Source organism: Aethina tumida, chromosome 4 (assembly GCF_024364675.1).
Source record: "Aethina tumida isolate Nest 87 chromosome 4, icAetTumi1.1, whole genome shotgun sequence".
Lineage (NCBI taxonomy): Eukaryota > Metazoa > Arthropoda > Insecta > Coleoptera > Nitidulidae > Aethina > Aethina tumida.
In genome coordinates this window covers 18,751,899-18,763,278 of record NC_065438.1, presented here as the reverse complement: position 1 = coordinate 18,763,278, position 11,380 = coordinate 18,751,899, and positions in this window count along the sequence as shown.

The following is an 11,380-nucleotide window of genomic DNA, read 5'->3' as shown; positions in this document are numbered from 1 at the left end:
CAAAATAAGACAATTAAATTAAAGAAAATCTAGAACTCCACAAGACACATATTCTTCAAAATTAATTTAATAAAAATATTTCTAAAAATTGTCGAAAAATCGAAAAAAAAATGACTCACAGATGTTAAATAATTTGATAATTTATAACTTATTCACATGTAATTTGAACTATATGTTTATCAAAATTAATTCAATATAATATATTAAAAATTGTTAAAAAATTGAGAAAAAGAGGCTCAGTAATTTGAATTATATTAATCAGACCTATATATTGGTACAATAATATGTAATTATAAATTAAATTCCAAAGTTCAAATTTTTATAAAATCTGGCGATTCATCAAAATTATATTTATAAATGTAAAAACCGTAAGTAGTAAAAAGTCTTTTTACATAAATATAAAAAAATATTTTTTATATTTTATTTATTGAAATCTCATTTAAATATATTTAAATAATAAAAAGGTATTTGGAACAATTACAATTATTTAGATGTGCTTCAAAATGAAATTAATTCCCAAACTTACCCAAAATGTATTAATAAAACATATTTCTTCAATTTTTCATAAATTCTTTCACTAAAATTACACAATTTAGTAAAACTAGACATGCAATACATACACAAAGTTAGTACAATAAAAACACTCGAGAAAATATTGGAAAACCAAATAAATAAAATGAACTCGTGTTACTCTTTACAAAATCAAAAGCCGTTTAAACTGCAAAAATTCGTTTGTTCACCGTCAACCAATAGAATTGCAGGCGGAATAAACCAGTTCTTGCAATTCCTGGAAACGATACATGCACCTGGGACACACTTAACTTATTTAAATTTAATTTCAATTACATTTAAACGGACAATTACAAATATGAGTTAGTTTTAAACAACATAAAAAAATTACTGTTACTTAATATAAAATTTTTATAAAACCTGGCGATTCATGGAAATTAATTCAATAAAAGTGCTCGTAAAAATTTTCGAAAATTTTAAAAATATGACATAGATTTTAAATGATTTAATCATTTGCAATATATTCACATGTAGATTGAATATATATATATATATATATACACACACATATATATATATATATATATATATATATATATATATATATATATATATATATATATATATTATAAGTTACATTTAAGCGCAGTAGTTAGTTTAAATTAATTAATTATTATTAGTTATAAAAACACAAATATAAGGAATACATACTTGAACATATGATAATAATATTAATTGTCACTGCAAATCTTATTCAAATGCTTCGCAAACATCAAAAATCGCAAAATTTCCCCTTCTCTTATACAAAACTACAATTGTAGGAAATAACAATTGAAAGCGCCGACCACACAAATACGCACAGCTTACTAAGTTGGCGCATCCACCGATCGCTATCCTTCCCGCACACTTATGAACGTGTTTTTCTTTCTCTTTCACACTTATGGTTACAAGTACAAAATTCAAATTTTGATTCAAATAAAATCGTACATGAACAAATATTTGAGAGTTGTCATAAAGTGGAAAATATATAATTATAAATATAAAAACCATAAGTAGTAAAAAGACTTTTTACATAAATATAAAAAAATATTTTTTATAATATTTTATTTATTCAAATCATATTTAAATATGTTTAAATAATAAAAAAAATATTTAGAACAATTACAATTATACAGATGTACTTCAAAATGAAATTAATTCCTACACTTACCTAGAAATGTATTAATAAAACATATCCAAAATTTCTTCTTGTTTTCATAAATTCTTCCACTAAAATCACAAATACTAATTTAGCACAATAAAATAACTCAAGAAAATATAGGAAAACAGAGTAAATAAACAGGACTCGTCATACTCTCACAAAAATCAAAATCCGTTTAAACTGCAAAAATTCGTTTGTTCACCGTCGACCAATGGTAATGCAGGCGCAGTAAACGAGTTCTTGCGATTCCTGGAAACGATATGTGCACCTGAGGCACACTTAAATTATTTGAATTTAATTTGAACTATATCAGTAAACATTATAATTTAAAATATGAAATTACACTTAAAAATGGGTAGAAATTTTTATTTTATTTATTAAGGTTATATTTAGATAATCAGTTTTATTAATTAAAAAATAACTTAATATAATAATACAAATATCAATGTGTCTCAAAATGAAATTATTTCCTAAACTAATCTAATAAATTATTTCAATAAAACTTTCACAAAATTTTTACAAATTGCCATAAATTTTTTGTTAAAATCACACAAATTAGTCAAATAAAAGTTTGGAACAGAGTTCAGTACTTAAATATAATTTTACATAAATTTATTAGTGAAGTCTGTACAAAACTACAATTTCTATTTTATTTATTTTAATTACATACTTTTTACTATGTTTAGACCTGTCATAAATATATAAAAATTATAAATATATAAAAACGACAAATTATTTAAATTTTTTTTTAAATAAATATACAAATAAATAATTTGATTTGATTTGTAATTTATTCACATGTAATATGAGTTATATTAATCAAACCTATATATTAATAAAAACTACATTTTAAAATATCAAATTTCATTTAAGCATAATAATTAATAACTGTCACTGCGAATCTTACTAAAATGCTTCGTAAACAACAAAAAACGATTTTTTTTCACTTCTCTCAAAAAACTGCAATTCTAGGAAATAACAATTGAAAGTGCCGGTCACACAAATATGCACAGCTTACTAAGTCGGAGCATCCACCGATCGCTAATTTCGTCCCTCTTGCACACTAATAAACATGTATTTCTTTCTCTTTCACTCTTACGGTGACAAGCGCAAAATTCAAATTTTGATTCGAAGTTCGTGAACAAATATTTGAGAGTTATTATAAAGTTGAAATTATATATTTATAAATGTAAAAACCATAAGTAGTAAAAAGTCTTTTTACATATTTATGTAAATAAAGTTACCTAAATTTGTATTAAATAATCATATCCAAAATTTCTTCTTGTTTTCATAAATTCTTCCACTAAAATCACACAAGTTAATAAAAGGAAACATAGAATATAACAGGACACATTTACTAATTTAGTACAACAAAAACACTCAATAAAATATAGGAAAACCAAGTAAATACACAGGACTCGCTTTACTCTCACCAAACTGAAAAACCGTTTAAACTGCAAAAATTCGTTTGTTCACCGTCAACCAATAGAATTGCAGGCGGCATAAACCAGTTCTTACGATTCCTGGAAACGTTACATGCACCTGGGACACACTTAACTTATTTGAATTACATTTAAATTTGCACAACTACGAATATGAGTTAGTTACAAATAATCTGTTTATAAAAAATTACTGTTACTTGCTACAATAATATGTAAATCGAAATTAAATTAATTCTTAATAATAAATTAATAAATAATATCAGTGTAACATATCCAAAGATGCTTCAAATTTTTATAAAATCTGGAAATTCATCAAAATTAATATGACATAGAAGTTAAATGATTTAATAATTTATAATTTAATCAATTTTAGTTTGAATTATATTAAAAAAATGTATTTTAAGTTACATTTAAGCACGGTAGTTAGTTTAAATTATTTGATTATTATTAATTATAAAAACACAAATATAAGGAATACATACTTGAACATATGATAATAATATTAATTGTCACTGCAAATCTTATTCAAATGCTTCGCAAACATCAAAAATCGCAAAATTTCCCCTTCTCTTATACAAAACTACAATTGTAGGAAATAACAATTGAAAGCGCCGACCACACAAATACGCACAGCTTACTAAGTTGGCGCATCCACCGATCGCTATCCTTCCCGCACACTTATGAACGTGTATTTCTTTCTCTTTCACACTTATGGTTACAAGTACAAAATTCAAATTTTGATTCAAATAAAATCGTACATGAGCAAATATTTGAGAGTTGTCATAAAGTGGAAAATATATAATTATAAATGTAAAAACCATAAGTAGTAAAATGACTTTTTACATAAATATAAAAAAATATTTTTTATAATATTTTATTTATATATATTATTATTATATTTATGCAGATGTGCTTAAAAATGAAATTAATTTCTATACTTTCCTAAAAATGTATTAATAAAACATATCCAAATTGTCTTCTTCGTTTTCATAAATTCTATCTAAAATCACACAAGTTAATAGAAGGAAACATAGAATATAACAGGACACATTTACTAATTTAACACAATAAAAACACTCAAGAAAATATAGGAAAGCCGAGTAAATAAACAGGACTCGTCTTACTTTCGCCAAAATCAAAAACCGTTTAAACTGCAAAAATTCGTTTGTTCACCGTCAACCAATAGAAATGCAGACTGAATAAACCAGTTCTTGCGATTTCTGGAAACGATACATGCACCTGGGGTGTACTTAACTTATTTGAATTTAATTTGAACTATATCAGTAAACATTATAATTTAAAATGTGAAGTTACACTTAAAAATGGGTAGAAATTTTTATTTTATTTATTAAAGTTATATTTAGATAATCAGTTTTATTAATTAAATAATAACTTAATATAATATTACTAATATCAATGAAACAAAATGAAATTATTCCCTAAACTAATCTAATAAATTATTTCAATAAAACTTTCACAAAATTTTTACAAATTGCCATAAATTTTTTGTTAAAATCACACAAATTAGTCAAATATAAGTTTGGAACAGAGTTCAGTGCTTAAATATAATTTTACATAAATTTATTAGTGAAGTCTGTACAAAAGCTGCAATTTCTATTTTATTTATTTTAATTATATACTTTTTGCTATCTCCAGACATGTCATAAATATATAAAAATTTAAAACATTCAATTATAAATATAAAAAACTACAAATTATTTATTTATTTTTTTTAAATAAATATGAAAATATAATATTAAATTAAAAAAATAATTTGATTTGAATTGTAATTTATTCACATGTGGTATGAATTATATTAATCAAACATAAATATTAATAAAAACTACATCTTAAAATATCAAATTTCATTTAAGCATATTAATTAGTCTAAATTAATTAATTAACTGTTTAAATATGTTAATATTAATTATAATAACACAAATATAAGAAATACATACTTGAATATATGATAAATATGTGTTACTGTCACTGTGAATCTTATTAAAATGTTTCGTAAACAACAAAAATCGATATTTTTCCCCTTTTCTACAAAACTGCAATTCTAGGAAATAACAATTGAAAGTGCCGGTCACACTAATATGCACAGCTTACTAAGTCGGCGCATCCACCAATCGCTACTTTTGTCCTTCTTGCACACTCATGAACATGTATTTCTTTTTCTTTCACTCTTGCGGTGCAATACAAATTTTGATTTAAATAAACTCGTATATGAACAAATATTTGAGAGTCATAAAGAGGAAAATATATAATCATAAATGTAAAAAGTCTTTTTTGCATATATATAAAAAAATATTTCTTATAATATTTTATATATTAAAATCATATTTAAATATATTTAAATAATAAAAAAAGGTATTTGGAACAATTACAATTATACAAATGTTTTTCAAAATGAAATTAACTTACCTAAATTTGTATTAAATAATCATATCCAAAATTTCTTCAATTTTTCATAAATTCCCTCACTAAACATACACAATTTAGTAAAACTAAACATGTAATATCACGGGACACATGTACAAAGTTAGCACAATAAAAACACTCGAGAAAATATAGGAAAACCAAGTAAATAAGACGGACCGTCGACCAATAGAAATGCAGGCTGAATAAACCAGTTCTTGCAATTCCTGCAAACGATACAAGCTCCTGGGACACACTTAACTTATTTGAATTTAATTTGAATTGCAACTACAAATATGAGTTACTTTTAAATAATATGTTTATAGAAAAATTACTGTTACTTGGTACAATAATATGTAATTCGAAATTAAATTAATTCATAATAATAAATTAATAAATAATATCTATGTAACATATACCAAGTTTCTTCAAACTTTTATAAAATCTGGCGATTCATCAAAATTAATTCAATAAATGTACTCGCAAACATTTTCGAAAATTTTAAAAATACGACATAGATATTAAATGATTTAATACTTTATAATTTATTCACATGTAGTTTGAATTATATTAAAAAAAAACATATTTTAAGTTACATTTAAGCACATTAGTTTAAATTAATTAATTATTATTAGTTATAATGGCATAAATATAAGAAATACATACTTGAACATATGATAATAATATTAATTGTCACTGCAAACCTTACTCAAATGCTTCGCAAATAACAAAAATCGATATTTTTCCCCTCCTCTCCAAAACTGCAATTCTAGGGAATAACAATTGAAAGTGTCGGCCACACAAATATGCACAGCTTACTAAGTCGGCGCATCCACCGATTGCTACTTTCGTCCCTCTTACACCCTCATAAACATGTATTTCTTTCTTTTTCACTCTTACCATGACAAGCGCAAAATTCAAATTTTGATTCAAAGTACATGAACAAATATTTGAGAGTTATTATAAAGTGGAAAATATATATTTTTAAATGTAAAAACTGTAAGTAGTAAAATGTCTTTTTTGCATAAATATAAAAAATATTTCTTATAATATTTTATATATTAGAATCATATTTAAATATATTTAAATAATAAAAAAAGATATTTGGAACAATTACAATTATATAGATGTATTTCAAAATGAAATTAATTCCTACACTTACCTAAATATGTATTAAATAATCATATCCAATATTTTTTCTAGTTTTCACAAATTCTTCCACTAAAATCACACAATTTAATAAAAAGAAACATTGAATATCACAGGACACATTTACTTATTCAGCACAATAAAAATACTCAAGAAAATATAGGAAAACCGGGTAAATAAGGAGGACACGTCTTATTCTTACCAAAATCAAAAACCGTTTAAACTGCAAAAATTCGTTTGTTCACCGTCGACCAACAGAAATGCAGGCTGAATAAACCAGTTCTTACGATTGCTGGAAACGATACATGCACCTGGGGCATACTTAACTTATTTGAATTAGTAAATATTATAATTTAAAATATGAAATTACATTTAAATATGGGTAGAAAATTTTATTTTATTGTCATAAAAGTTTTGTTGAAATCACATAAATTAGTCATATAAAAGTTTGGAACAGATTACAATTTTACATATATTTGTTATAAATCTGTATAAAAGTTATAATTTCTATTTTATTTATTATAATTATATACTTTTTACTATGTCTAGTATCATAAGATGTTTAGACATATTTGCTACTAAAATATCAGTCAAGTAAATCCATAAAAGTTAAAACTATTTAATTTTATTTATTTTAAAATAATAAATTACATTTAAGTACATTAATTAGTATAAATAAAACAAATATTCGAAATACATAATTGAATATAAAATGATTTAAAAAAAATTCATAATGGTTAAATTATAATTAGAAAAATTAGAAAAATTGTCACTGCAAATCTTATTGAAATGCTTCTCAAACATCAAAAATCGCAAATGTTTCCCTTCTCCTCTTTAAAACTGCAATTTTAAGAAATAACAATTGAAAACACGGACTACACAAATTCTCATGGCTCACTTAATAATCGGCTCATCTATTGTCCTTCTCCAACTCATAAACATGTATGCCGTTCTCTTTCACTTTTGCAGAGGCAAATAAAAAATTCAAATTTAGAGACCATTTTTGGTTTCGTATACGAACAAACACCTGAGACTTGTCATAAGCATACAGCATAAAATTTATATTTTTTGTCAAAATTAATAATAAATGCAAGTCAACCGATGTCTCACAATTAATATCACGGACACGTTTACAAGAAAACCGCATTAAATGGAATCGCCGGGCAGGAAAACCTATTCGGAAAACTAATAAACCGCTTCCGCATTTTCGAATCGACGTTTTGGCAACCGACGAGGTTGAGATTTTTCGTATACCACTTGGGTTGTGTGTAAGCGGCGACGGGCAAGAAGAGAACGCCAGGTGTGGCGTGACATAATTTTTGGATTTTATTAATTGGCCGGCGCATTTTAATCTAATCGTTTTATCGGATTGTTTGACATTATCCACTTTTAAACACGATTTCTGGAAGTGTCTGTTTTATTTATTTGCCCAGATAATGTGCAATTCGACTTTGTTTTATGAAATTTATAGAGTATGTGCAAGTTTTTCATATACATACTCTATCGCTTATACGTAGAGCAACAAACTGAAAAACTTAAGCATTATTAATTAATTAATTTCAATTAATTTTGTACTCTAAGCATTTCTTATCTCCCTTTATATAGGGATATCTTTATTTACATAGTTTTTATATAACTTTTTATTTCAAGCAGGATCGTTTCGTTTATCGGTAACACTTGGAAAACAATTAGAAAAATTTGAAAAAAAAAGAAAAATTAAAAATATTAGAAAAATTATAAAAATTAATAATTATATAAATAGTAAAAATTGCAAAAATTATAAAATTTACAAAAATTATAAAAGTTTGAAACATTTGATAAATTAATTTGAAAGATTAGAAAAATTAAAATTTATAAAAATTATAAAAATTATAAAAATTATAAAAATTATAAAAATTATAAAAATTATAAAAATTATAAAAATTATAAAAATTATAAAAATTATAAAAATTATAAAAATTATAAAAATTATAAAAATTATAAAAATTATAAAAATTATAAAAATTATAAAAATTATAAAAATTATAAAAATTATAAAAATTATAAATATTATAAAAATTATAAAAATTATAAAAATTATAAAAATTATAAAAATTATAAAAATTATAAAAATTATAAAAATTATAAAAATTATAAAAATTATAAAAATTATAAAAATTATAAAAATTATAAAAATTATAAAAATTATAAAAATTATAAATATTATAAAAATTATAAAAATTATAAAAATTATAAAAATTATAAAAATTATAAAAATTATAAAAATTATAAAAATTATAAAAATTATAAAAATTATAAAAATTATAAAAATTATAAAAATTATAAAAATTATAAAAATTATAAAAATTATAAAAATTATAAAAATTATAAAAATTATAAAAATTATAAAAATTATAAAAATTAGAAAAATTAGAAAAATTAGAAAAATTAGAAAAATTAGAAAAATTAGAAAAATTAGAAAAATTAGAAAAATTAGAAAAATTAGAAAAATTAGAAAAATTAGAAAAATTAGAAAAATTAGAACAATTAGAAAAATTAGAAAAATTAGAAAAATTAGAAAAATTAGGACAATTAGAAAAATTAGAAAAATTAGAAAAATTAGAAAAATTAGAAAAATTAGAAAAATTTGAAAAATTTGAATAATTTGAAAAATTTGAAAAATTTGAAAAATTTGAATAATTTGAAAAATAATTTGAAAAATTTGAAAAATTTGAAAAATAATTTGAAAAATTTGAAAAATTTGAAAAATTTGAAAAATTTGAAAAATTTGAAAAATTTGAAAAATTTGAAAAATTTGAATAATTTGAAAAATAATTTGAAAATTTTGAATAATTTGAAAAATTTGAAAAATTTGAAAAATTTGAAAAATTTGAAAAATTTGAAAAATTTGAAAAATTTGAAAAATTTGAAAAATTTGAAAAATTTGAAAAATTTGAAAAATTTGAAAAATTTGAAAAATTTGAAAAATTTGAAAAATTTGAAAAATTTGAAAAATTTGAAAAATTTGAAAAATTTGAAACATTTGAAACATTTGAAAAATTAAAATTTGAATGAATTCTACGAAGACGTTCAAAATCAGTGAATGGAATTAACGAATGATTGTACTGAAAAACTACTGAATTGAATGAACAAAGGTGTTTAAAAGTTATTAAAAATAATGAATATTATGCAAAGTGTTGATATTAAACCACAGAAACCACAGAAAATCCCTTTTCTGACGAATAGTCACAAATATAAATAATATAATAAAAAAATGATGGTTATGTTTATGTTAAACGGCCTACAGGGACAAATAACACAAAAAGTTTACCACAGTGAAATATGGTAATGTTCAATTATGATGTAGAGATGCTCCAATTCTTCTGCCATTTGTTTCCAAATATTTAAGAAATGATGTTCTTAATAAATGTGTTTCAACAAGAAAACTATCGCAAACACAAATCCAAAATTATGTCAGATTAGTTAAAACACCAAGTTATAATAGATTTATAGATAAATTCGTCATAAAATTTTTACAAAATTCAAGAATCTTGAAAGAATATAGACTTGTCGTATATTCAGAAAATAGTCGAGTCTACCTTATGCCATGAAGATGGACCAAAATTATAAATCAGAGAGATATTATACAAATGTTAATGTTAAATTGAATAATTAAATCACAGATTTAAAATTGATACAACAATAGTAAATTTGATATTGTTTTAACAATCTACAAAAAATAAAAGTTATGGCTACATACTGAACACATAAACATAACCTGAAATGTCAAGTCAAGTCAAGTGAAGTGACATTGCCTGATGTGTAGAAGTTTTATCTAATGTGAAGTTGAATATAATAACTCTGAGTTTGTAAATCAAGCGGAACATCTTTACTATCATCAATTTTCATCGAAACGGCATAGGCTCCGTATATATTGTGTGAAAGCTTTTTTATGTTATTCTTTCTAGCCTATTTATTTTTTTCGTACATTTTTTGGCGTAAAAATGATCTGTTCAAGTGGAAACACAAAAATTGTAGACTATAATGGTGATTTTGTTAAATAAAAGTTATTTTAAGTTAAACATCGAAAACGTAAATTACTTTTTCCGCTAACTAAAATTTTCGATTTTTTATGCTTACAACGTTGGGGATTTGGCCATCATAATAAACGTGTCGTGATTAATACCCCACATTTGTCCGGTAATGATGAGTTACACGAAAATAATTGTCGGAACTGGCGTACTCGTAGGCTTTAACCTTAGAGTCGTAATTATTAATGGGCTCGTTATATTTACATTGGAAATCGCTAAAAATGGATGAGCTGCCTATTTGCATTGGGTAATAACAGGTTGCGCACGTATAAATAAACTCTAAATTTTCAAACTTTTTTCTTGAAAACCGTGACTAACAGCGAAAGGTATTTCCGTGGTTTTGCAAATCAAGTACTTGGCATCATCCGCAACACGGGCACCGAGATACCGGCGGATAATTTTACATTACATAATTTGCGCAGAAATTCACACCAAAACACCAGGTGCACGTTTTAAAGCAACAAACCCGAAATGTTTTAAAGAAAATATTTACGAAACCAATTAACGAATCTTTTTTTTTTGTATGGAGGCGGAAACTTCAATCAGAAAATCTTGGAAGAGGGCCTTGAAATTCCTCAGTTAAAAAT